General features: G+C 32.2%; 1 protein-coding gene across 1 annotated transcript in view; it reads right to left on the bottom strand.

The window, feature by feature from the left end:
* The window catches only part of LOC148618475 (uncharacterized), a 65,792-nt gene that overhangs the window by 27,841 nt on the left and 25,548 nt on the right, over positions 1 to 12,403 (bottom strand). The gene's annotated exons all lie outside the window — the stretch shown is intronic.

Here is a 12,403-nt window from a genome sequence, read left to right as displayed (position 1 = left end):
ATGGCACACAAGTCTTAATATATCATTTTAATTGGCTGCGATATAAAGATTTTTCCCTACATGAGAAATACCTTATTGTTTTTCTTACGTTTATTTTCTTTTTCTTTTTGTACCATCCATAGACCTCATTAACAATTTTTATAGAAGTTATCTCCCTTTTACTTAAGATTTTTTTTTACCATAGTAACTTCTTTTTCATTTTTAAGATAATCTGACCTCACCTGGTCACAATGTACTACATGACTGCTAAAAGGTTCATCATCTTCTTTACGAGTTCTTTCCACAAAACAAAACAAGAACATTATAAAAAAACCAAAAAAAAGAGTTATGTCCCTTTAAATAAATTTCTTCCAGTCGCTCATTATCTTAAAAAATAGAGATAGCATCAACCAGAAAACGTTTACACAAACAAATGACCCATTTCTTATTAAACCTTACGGGAGATATATCCCTTGAAATGTCATACCTAAAAATCGAAAAATTATATTTCGGGAGTTGGAAGTTGTAGAGAAATGGGACCTTCACCAATGATCTTTGGTTCATGTAACCTTTTATTTGCACCCAAGGTCAAAGGTCATAGAGTGCCTAAAAGCTTTCTCACTGCAAACATCAGGCCTTGATGTTTAGAAAATGATAAGAAATAAGTGCATACATGCAGCTTTAGTTCCATTGAAATTTCGAGCATTTTAAAGCGAGGATACCTATTTTAAAATCTACAACAGATACACAAATAGTTTTTACACAAAATGAAAGATCCGCTCAAGTGTATTTGTTTGACAAAAAAAAATACAAAGATCAAAATTTAAAAAAAAAAAACAACGAATCGACAACAATTTGATTTTTTTTTATAATATACAATGGTGTTTATATTCCATCAGTACCTAGAATTGATATTGCATCATTTTTTCAACTTGCTCGAAAGGGGTCATGTGATATGTCATTTTGAATGTCTAAAGATTGCGTTTCAAAAATCAAAGTTTCAAACTCCGTATTTCATAAATGTTCGAAGGGTAGGGTTATTTAGTGCAAATATCAAGTTTTTTCAAAGAAAGTTTGAAATTTCTTAAAGCGTTCATCCGAAATATCCATGCCCCCCCCCCCCTAAGTGGGTTGGGTTAGTCCATGAGTGCAGACACTAAAATGTTTTATATGGATAGTTATGTTGTCGCATATCTAATGAAAGGTCGTTATGAGTACATCGTAAATATGTATTCCGTTTTAATGAAAAAGAATCTGCAAATGGGGTTATAAGTAATATGAAAGTAGGGTTTTTGCATATCAAATAAAAGGCCATTATCTCAATATTAAAAACAATGATGAAAAACTGACATTTACATTTGACAGGGAAATTGTTGTGAATATTAATTTATTATACATCAAACAAAAGGTATTAACGTGTACAATATCAGGAGAAAACTTTCAAGTGAAAAACCTTTCTATTGTTTTACAATTGACATACTAGTTGATGTAGATTTGTGCAAAAAGTATGAACTGAAACCTGCTAAAGTAGTAAAATTGTAATAAAATTGTAAAGGAAGCTCTAAAGGTGTGCTTTTATTTTCCACAGTTTTTTTGTTAAAATGCTATTCAATAATTTTAATTAGGGCTGGAAAGAGGGAATTTTAAGTAGAATTAAAGACATAGATATTCGTGACCCACCGACAGTACAACCCAGTTGTCTTATGAGACTTCAATAAAAATTGAAATTCGAATGATTCTACATGCACAATTTCACACATGAATGTTTTTACACACCGCATGTAAATGCAAATAGATTCATAAATAATTACACCATGTATAAATTTACCTCACCTGGGGACCAGGTGTAAATAAATAATACGGGCTCAGTGTTGGGACATAACTCTTCTTGTGTTACATAAATGATCTGCCCGATACAGTCAACTCATCCCTGCGGCTATTCGCTGATAACTGTTTGAAATCAAAAACCAAAACGACCACAGCAAACTACAGGAAGACATTGAATCGCTGAAAAAAATGGGCCGCAGACTGGGTTATGTGTTTCGACGTCAAGAAGCGTTACATACCAAGCCTCAAATAGTAAAGCCACCGTTTATATAACCTGAACAACCACGCACTAGAACAAGTTATTTCAAACACTTACCTTGACTTGCTAATATAAGATCTTAAATGGAAAGAACAAATAACTAGTGTATGTAACAAAGCCAATTCAACGCTAGGATTCCGACGACGTTATTTCCATTTATAGTCTGAGGGAATGCCGAAAAACAGCATATATATAGCGTTAGTAAGATCTATACTGGAGTACGGAACCACCTAGAGGACTCAACAGTGTGCGTCAAGAAGCCTGGGGAGTTCAGAATCACTCATCAGTCAGCGATTTACCGCACATACAACTGCGTAACTCAGTAGCCCAGCAGGGACTGTACAGAATGTACACAGGCAAATATTTTTTCACGCGAAATCATGAAATTAACGTGATTTTCACTTGTTTCATGTGAACAATTAATGTGAATAAGGAACCGAGAACTACAAGTGAAAATGGACATATTGTCTTCAAAGTTCAGATTAACCCAAAACATGAAACCAACAAAAGTTAAAATGACATATGATCAACAAACTGGCAATTCGAAGACAAAACATCTAGTTCTTACGATAACATTTGTTATTCAAGTAAGTTTCAGAAGTCTATCTTAAAACACTGGTGCAAGGTTATCGATCCGGTATGGATTTGTCCGTCACTGCATAATTTCCTTCATGCAATTCAATTTTATTTTCATCAATTTCAACATTCCACTGGTTATCATTTCGTTCCTGTGTTGTACACAGGCGGTAATCACCATACGAGTGTGTTGTACAGGTTACAGACCACCAATTCAACCAATGAGCATTTGGAACGTACGCAAAAATAGTCCTACGCAGAAATTACCCCTGTTCCTCATAGTGCTGTGAAAAAAGTTCTCATCTTATTTAAAAAATTTAAACAGTTTCTGAAAGGAAAAACATTTCTGTACATTTTATAGGTGCATTTTGCTTCTTGTGATGTGAAGCCTAATCTCCATAATGATTTTTAAATATACCCCTATCTTGTGAAAACACTGGGATTTCCCATGCTATTTATAGACACTTCACTTCCGGTGACCAGTACTGCACTGCAAGTCTGCTAACCCCACATGCCATTCTGAGGATTGTGAGCTGACATATGTAGAATCATGCTGATATATAGTCCTCTGCAGGTTAAAGTTAAGGTAAAGTCCAGAGAAGCCATTGAATATTGTGAAATTAGCATAGAAGCCTATGGAAAGTGGAATTAGTGGTTTTTAGCCTTAAGCTTAAGCCATGGCAAAATGAAAAGTTTCTTGAAATAGCTTTAAACTACTTGAAGATCTTGTTAACTTTGCCATGAGAGGAATACACTACAAAAATCCTTCAAAATATGCATTTTTTTAAGTTATAGGTCCAAATTATGGAAAATTGGTCTTTTTGGCTGATTTTTATGTCCTATCTTGTAAAAAGTGTAGAAAATTTAGTAAAAATATCAAATATTAAACTTTGAGGGCTATATTTACCTAAATATGGTGGTAATAAGCACTTGAAATCAAGTTTTGTGTAGATTTGAGCAAAAATTATGTTAGAAATGAGGAAAAACTCACTTTCATTACTGCGGTTAAGGCCATATCAGCATTCCCCTATGGCAACATGGAAAATCCATTATTGAGTACTTTTTTTGCTTTAGGTGCCCTTTACTGGTCATGTTTTAATGTGAAAACACTGTATTTACAAATTTAAAGCCAAATATATCACCTTTTGTGAAAATTTAAAGATTTAGGATTTTTGACATGTGATCAAGAAAAAGGGGGAGGCATGTCAGAAATAAATTTTTAAAAATAGACCAATTTCTCAGAAAATGATTACTTTTAAAACTATTTCTTCATTAATATTGTTAAAAAACAAGTTGTGATTGATATTTTTTATTTGAAAAGTCAGAAAAAGTTCTTTGCAAATATTTAATGCATTTAAGTATGGTAGAATATTGTCACTTTTTTGCTCGCACAACTTGGTTACCCTATATTTAAAAATCAAATATTTAAAAAAGTGCTTGTCACATTTCACTGAAACTTTGCAAATGCATTCAGTATGTGTGTAGGAAGATACCTGTGTAGTTATTTATTTTTTCTAAGACAGAAAGTGACTCTTTAGGTTACAGACCACCAATTCAACCAATGAGCATTTGGAACGTACGCAAAAATAGTCCTACGCAGAAATTACCCCTGTTCCTCATAGTGCTGTGAAAAAAGTTCTCATCTTATTTAAAAAATTTAAACAGTTTCTGAAAGGAAAAACATTTCTGTACATTTTATAGGTGCATTTTGCTTCTTGTGATGTGAAGCCTAATCTCCATAATGATTTTTAAATATACCCCTATCTTGTGAAAACACTGGGATTTCCCATGCTATTTATAGACACTTCACTTCCGGTGACCAGTACTGCACTGCAAGTCTGCTAACCCCACATGCCATTCTGAGGATTGTGAGCTGACATATGTAGAATCATGCTGATATATAGTCCTCTGCAGGTTAAAGTTAAGGTAAAGTCCAGAGAAGCCATTGAATATTGTGAAATTAGCATAGAAGCCTATGGAAAGTGGAATTAGTGGTTTTTAGCCTTAAGCTTAAGCCATGGCAAAATGAAAAGTTTCTTGAAATAGCTTTAAACTACTTGAAGATCTTGTTAACTTTGCCATGAGAGGAATACACTACAAAAATCCTTCAAAATATGCATTTTTTTAAGTTATAGGTCCAAATTATGGAAAATTGGTCTTTTTGGCTGATTTTTATGTCCTATCTTGTAAAAAGTGTAGAAAATTTAGTAAAAATATCAAATATTAAACTTTGAGGGCTATATTTACCTAAATATGGTGGTAATAAGCACTTGAAATCAAGTTTTGTGTAGATTTGAGCAAAAATTATGTTAGAAATGAGGAAAAACTCACTTTCATTACTGCGGTTAAGGCCATATCAGCATTCCCCTATGGCAACATGGAAAATCCATTATTGAGTACTTTTTTTGCTTTAGGTGCCCTTTACTGGTCATGTTTTAATGTGAAAACACTGTATTTACAAATTTAAAGCCAAATATATCACCTTTTGTGAAAATTTAAAGATTTAGGATTTTTGACATGTGATCAAGAAAAAGGGGGAGGCATGTCAGAAATAAATTTTTAAAAATAGACCAATTTCTCAGAAAATGATTACTTTTAAAACTATTTCTTCATTAATATTGTTAAAAAACAAGTTGTGATTGATATTTTTTATTTGAAAAGTCAGAAAAAGTTCTTTGCAAATATTTAATGCATTTAAGTATGGTAGAATATTGTCACTTTTTTGCTCGCACAACTTGGTTACCCTATATTTAAAAATCAAATATTTAAAAAAGTGCTTGTCACATTTCACTGAAACTTTGCAAATGCATTCAGTATGTGTGTAGGAAGATACCTGTGTAGTTATTTATTTTTTCTAAGACAGAAAGTGACTCTTTAGGTTACAGACCACCAATTCAACCAATGAGCATTTGGAACGTACGCAAAAATAGTCCTACGCAGAAATTACCCCTGTTCCTCATAGTGCTGTGAAAAAAGTTCTCATCTTATTTAAAAAATTTAAACAGTTTCTGAAAGGAAAAACATTTCTGTACATTTTATAGGTGCATTTTGCTTCTTGTGATGTGAAGCCTAATCTCCATAATGATTTTTAAATATACCCCTATCTTGTGAAAACACTGGGATTTCCCATGCTATTTATAGACACTTCACTTCCGGTGACCAGTACTGCACTGCAAGTCTGCTAACCCCACATGCCATTCTGAGGATTGTGAGCTGACATATGTAGAATCATGCTGATATATAGTCCTCTGCAGGTTAAAGTTAAGGTAAAGTCCAGAGAAGCCATTGAATATTGTGAAATTAGCATAGAAGCCTATGGAAAGTGGAATTAGTGGTTTTTAGCCTTAAGCTTAAGCCATGGCAAAATGAAAAGTTTCTTGAAATAGCTTTAAACTACTTGAAGATCTTGTTAACTTTGCCATGAGAGGAATACACTACAAAAATCCTTCAAAATATGCATTTTTTTAAGTTATAGGTCCAAATTATGGAAAATTGGTCTTTTTGGCTGATTTTTATGTCCTATCTTGTAAAAAGTGTAGAAAATTTAGTAAAAATATCAAATATTAAACTTTGAGGGCTATATTTACCTAAATATGGTGGTAATAAGCACTTGAAATCAAGTTTTGTGTAGATTTGAGCAAAAATTATGTTAGAAATGAGGAAAAACTCACTTTCATTACTGCGGTTAAGGCCATATCAGCATTCCCCTATGGCAACATGGAAAATCCATTATTGAGTACTTTTTTTGCTTTAGGTGCCCTTTACTGGTCATGTTTTAATGTGAAAACACTGTATTTACAAATTTAAAGCCAAATATATCACCTTTTGTGAAAATTTAAAGATTTAGGATTTTTGACATGTGATCAAGAAAAAGGGGGAGGCATGTCAGAAATAAATTTTTAAAAATAGACCAATTTCTCAGAAAATGATTACTTTTAAAACTATTTCTTCATTAATATTGTTAAAAAACAAGTTGTGATTGATATTTTTTATTTGAAAAGTCAGAAAAAGTTCTTTGCAAATATTTAATGCATTTAAGTATGGTAGAATATTGTCACTTTTTTGCTCGCACAACTTGGTTACCCTATATTTAAAAATCAAATATTTAAAAAAGTGCTTGTCACATTTCACTGAAACTTTGCAAATGCATTCAGTATGTGTGTAGGAAGATACCTGTGTAGTTATTTATTTTTTCTAAGACAGAAAGTGACTCTTTAGGTTACAGACCACCAATTCAACCAATGAGCATTTGGAACGTACGCAAAAATAGTCCTACGCAGAAATTACCCCTGTTCCTCATAGTGCTGTGAAAAAAGTTCTCATCTTATTTAAAAAATTTAAACAGTTTCCGAAAGGAAAAACATTTCTGTACATTTTATAGGTGCATTTTGCTTCTTGTGATGTGAAGCCTAATCTCCATAATGATTTTTAAATATACCCCTATCTTGTGAAAACACTGGGATTTCCCATGCTATTTATAGACACTTCACTTCCGGTGACCAGTACTGCACTGCAAGTCTGCTAACCCCACATGCCATTCTGAGGATTGTGAGCTGACATATGTAGAATCATGCTGATATATAGTCCTCTGCAGGTTAAAGTTAAGGTAAAGTCCAGAGAAGCCATTGAATATTGTGAAATTAGCATAGAAGCCTATGGAAAGTGGAATTAGTGGTTTTTAGCCTTAAGCTTAAGCCATGGCAAAATGAAAAGTTTCTTGAAATAGCTTTAAACTACTTGAAGATCTTGTTAACTTTGCCATGAGAGGAATACACTACAAAAATCCTTCAAAATATGCATTTTTTTAAGTTATAGGTCCAAATTATGGAAAATTGGTCTTTTTGGCTGATTTTTATGTCCTATCTTGTAAAAAGTGTAGAAAATTTAGTAAAAATATCAAATATTAAACTTTGAGGGCTATATTTACCTAAATATGGTGGTAATAAGCACTTGAAATCAAGTTTTGTGTAGATTTGAGCAAAAATTATGTTAGAAATGAGGAAAAACTCACTTTCATTACTGCGGTTAAGGCCATATCAGCATTCCCCTATGGCAACATGGAAAATCCATTATTGAGTACTTTTTTTGCTTTAGGTGCCCTTTACTGGTCATGTTTTAATGTGAAAACACTGTATTTACAAATTTAAAGCCAAATATATCACCTTTTGTGAAAATTTAAAGATTTAGGATTTTTGACATGTGATCAAGAAAAAGGGGGAGGCATGTCAGAAATAAATTTTTAAAAATAGACCAATTTCTCAGAAAATGATTACTTTTAAAACTATTTCTTCATTAATATTGTTAAAAAACAAGTTGTGATTGATATTTTTTATTTGAAAAGTCAGAAAAAGTTCTTTGCAAATATTTAATGCATTTAAGTATGGTAGAATATTGTCACTTTTTTGCTCGCACAACTTGGTTACCCTATATTTAAAAATCAAATATTTAAAAAAGTGCTTGTCACATTTCACTGAAACTTTGCAAATGCATTCAGTATGTGTGTAGGAAGATACCTGTGTAGTTATTTATTTTTTCTAAGACAGAAAGTGACTCTTTAGGTTACAGACCACCAATTCAACCAATGAGCATTTGGAACGTACGCAAAAATAGTCCTACGCAGAAATTACCCCTGTTCCTCATAGTGCTGTGAAAAAAGTTCTCATCTTATTTAAAAAATTTAAACAGTTTCCGAAAGGAAAAACATTTCTGTACATTTTATAGGTGCATTTTGCTTCTTGTGATGTGAAGCCTAATCTCCATAATGATTTTTAAATATACCCCTATCTTGTGAAAACACTGGGATTTCCCATGCTATTTATAGACACTTCACTTCCGGTGACCAGTACTGCACTGCAAGTCTGCTAACCCCACATGCCATTCTGAGGATTGTGAGCTGACATATGTAGAATCATGCTGATATATAGTCCTCTGCAGGTTAAAGTTAAGGTAAAGTCCAGAGAAGCCATTGAATATTGTGAAATTAGCATAGAAGCCTATGGAAAGTGGAATTAGTGGTTTTTAGCCTTAAGCTTAAGCCATGGCAAAATGAAAAGTTTCTTGAAATAGCTTTAAACTACTTGAAGATCTTGTTAACTTTGCCATGAGAGGAATACACTACAAAAATCCTTCAAAATATGCATTTTTTTAAGTTATAGGTCCAAATTATGGAAAATTGGTCTTTTTGGCTGATTTTTATGTCCTATCTTGTAAAAAGTGTAGAAAATTTAGTAAAAATATCAAATATTAAACTTTGAGGGCTATATTTACCTAAATATGGTGGTAATAAGCACTTGAAATCAAGTTTTGTGTAGATTTGAGCAAAAATTATGTTAGAAATGAGGAAAAACTCACTTTCATTACTGCGGTTAAGGCCATATCAGCATTCCCCTATGGCAACATGGAAAATCCATTATTGAGTACTTTTTTTGCTTTAGGTGCCCTTTACTGGTCATGTTTTAATGTGAAAACACTGTATTTACAAATTTAAAGCCAAATATATCACCTTTTGTGAAAATTTAAAGATTTAGGATTTTTGACATGTGATCAAGAAAAAGGGGGAGGCATGTCAGAAATAAATTTTTAAAAATAGACCAATTTCTCAGAAAATGATTACTTTTAAAACTATTTCTTCATTAATATTGTTAAAAAACAAGTTGTGATTGATATTTTTTATTTGAAAAGTCAGAAAAAGTTCTTTGCAAATATTTAATGCATTTAAGTATGGTAGAATATTGTCACTTTTTTGCTCGCACAACTTGGTTACCCTATATTTAAAAATCAAATATTTAAAAAAGTGCTTGTCACATTTCACTGAAACTTTGCAAATGCATTCAGTATGTGTGTAGGAAGATACCTGTGTAGTTATTTATTTTTTCTAAGACAGAAAGTGACTCTTTAGGTTACAGACCACCAATTCAACCAATGAGCATTTGGAACGTACGCAAAAATAGTCCTACGCAGAAATTACCCCTGTTCCTCATAGTGCTGTGAAAAAAGTTCTCATCTTATTTAAAAAATTTAAACAGTTTCTGAAAGGAAAAACATTTCTGTACATTTTATAGGTGCATTTTGCTTCTTGTGATGTGAAGCCTAATCTCCATAATGATTTTTAAATATACCCCTATCTTGTGAAAACACTGGGATTTCCCATGCTATTTATAGACACTTCACTTCCGGTGACCAGTACTGCACTGCAAGTCTGCTAACCCCACATGCCATTCTGAGGATTGTGAGCTGACATATGTAGAATCATGCTGATATATAGTCCTCTGCAGGTTAAAGTTAAGGTAAAGTCCAGAGAAGCCATTGAATATTGTGAAATTAGCATAGAAGCCTATGGAAAGTGGAATTAGTGGTTTTTAGCCTTAAGCTTAAGCCATGGCAAAATGAAAAGTTTCTTGAAATAGCTTTAAACTACTTGAAGATCTTGTTAACTTTGCCATGAGAGGAATACACTACAAAAATCCTTCAAAATATGCATTTTTTTAAGTTATAGGTCCAAATTATGGAAAATTGGTCTTTTTGGCTGATTTTTATGTCCTATCTTGTAAAAAGTGTAGAAAATTTAGTAAAAATATCAAATATTAAACTTTGAGGGCTATATTTACCTAAATATGGTGGTAATAAGCACTTGAAATCAAGTTTTGTGTAGATTTGAGCAAAAATTATGTTAGAAATGAGGAAAAACTCACTTTCATTACTGCGGTTAAGGCCATATCAGCATTCCCCTATGGCAACATGGAAAATCCATTATTGAGTACTTTTTTTGCTTTAGGTGCCCTTTACTGGTCATGTTTTAATGTGAAAACACTGTATTTACAAATTTAAAGCCAAATATATCACCTTTTGTGAAAATTTAAAGATTTAGGATTTTTGACATGTGATCAAGAAAAAGGGGGAGGCATGTCAGAAATAAATTTTTAAAAATAGACCAATTTCTCAGAAAATGATTACTTTTAAAACTATTTCTTCATTAATATTGTTAAAAAACAAGTTGTGATTGATATTTTTTATTTGAAAAGTCAGAAAAAGTTCTTTGCAAATATTTAATGCATTTAAGTATGGTAGAATATTGTCACTTTTTTGCTCGCACAACTTGGTTACCCTATATTTAAAAATCAAATATTTAAAAAAGTGCTTGTCACATTTCACTGAAACTTTGCAAATGCATTCAGTATGTGTGTAGGAAGATACCTGTGTAGTTATTTATTTTTTCTAAGACAGAAAGTGACTCTTTAGGTTACAGACCACCAATTCAACCAATGAGCATTTGGAACGTACGCAAAAATAGTCCTACGCAGAAATTACCCCTGTTCCTCATAGTGCTGTGAAAAAAGTTCTCATCTTATTTAAAAAATTTAAACAGTTTCTGAAAGGAAAAACATTTCTGTACATTTTATAGGTGCATTTTGCTTCTTGTGATGTGAAGCCTAATCTCCATAATGATTTTTAAATATACCCCTATCTTGTGAAAACACTGGGATTTCCCATGCTATTTATAGACACTTCACTTCCGGTGACCAGTACTGCACTGCAAGTCTGCTAACCCCACATGCCATTCTGAGGATTGTGAGCTGACATATGTAGAATCATGCTGATATATAGTCCTCTGCAGGTTAAAGTTAAGGTAAAGTCCAGAGAAGCCATTGAATATTGTGAAATTAGCATAGAAGCCTATGGAAAGTGGAATTAGTGGTTTTTAGCCTTAAGCTTAAGCCATGGCAAAATGAAAAGTTTCTTGAAATAGCTTTAAACTACTTGAAGATCTTGTTAACTTTGCCATGAGAGGAATACACTACAAAAATCCTTCAAAATATGCATTTTTTTAAGTTATAGGTCCAAATTATGGAAAATTGGTCTTTTTGGCTGATTTTTATGTCCTATCTTGTAAAAAGTGTAGAAAATTTAGTAAAAATATCAAATATTAAACTTTGAGGGCTATATTTACCTAAATATGGTGGTAATAAGCACTTGAAATCAAGTTTTGTGTAGATTTGAGCAAAAATTATGTTAGAAATGAGGAAAAACTCACTTTCATTACTGCGGTTAAGGCCATATCAGCATTCCCCTATGGCAACATGGAAAATCCATTATTGAGTACTTTTTTTGCTTTAGGTGCCCTTTACTGGTCATGTTTTAATGTGAAAACACTGTATTTACAAATTTAAAGCCAAATATATCACCTTTTGTGAAAATTTAAAGATTTAGGATTTTTGACATGTGATCAAGAAAAAGGGGGAGGCATGTCAGAAATAAATTTTTAAAAATAGACCAATTTCTCAGAAAATGATTACTTTTAAAACTATTTCTTCATTAATATTGTTAAAAAACAAGTTGTGATTGATATTTTTTATTTGAAAAGTCAGAAAAAGTTCTTTGCAAATATTTAATGCATTTAAGTATGGTAGAATATTGTCACTTTTTTGCTCGCACAACTTGGTTACCCTATATTTAAAAATCAAATATTTAAAAAAGTGCTTGTCACATTTCACTGAAACTTTGCAAATGCATTCAGTATGTGTGTAGGAAGATACCTGTGTAGTTATTTATTTTTTCTAAGACAGAAAGTGACTCTTTAGGTTACAGACCACCAATTCAACCAATGAGCATTTGGAACGTACGCAAAAATAGTCCTACGCAGAAATTACCCCTGTTCCTCATAGTGCTGTGAAAAAAGTTCTCATCTTATTTAAAAAATTTAAACAGTTTCTGAAAGGAAAAACATTTCTGTACATTTTATAGGTGCATTTTGCTTCTTGTGAT

Source organism: Perna viridis, chromosome 4 (assembly GCF_037379345.1).
Source record: "Perna viridis isolate PV_CMFRI_1.1 ecotype Kerala chromosome 4, ASM3737934v1, whole genome shotgun sequence".
Lineage (NCBI taxonomy): Eukaryota > Metazoa > Mollusca > Bivalvia > Mytilida > Mytilidae > Perna > Perna viridis.
Note: the sequence above shows the minus strand (reverse complement) of the source record. Positions and strands in the feature narration are given on the sequence as shown.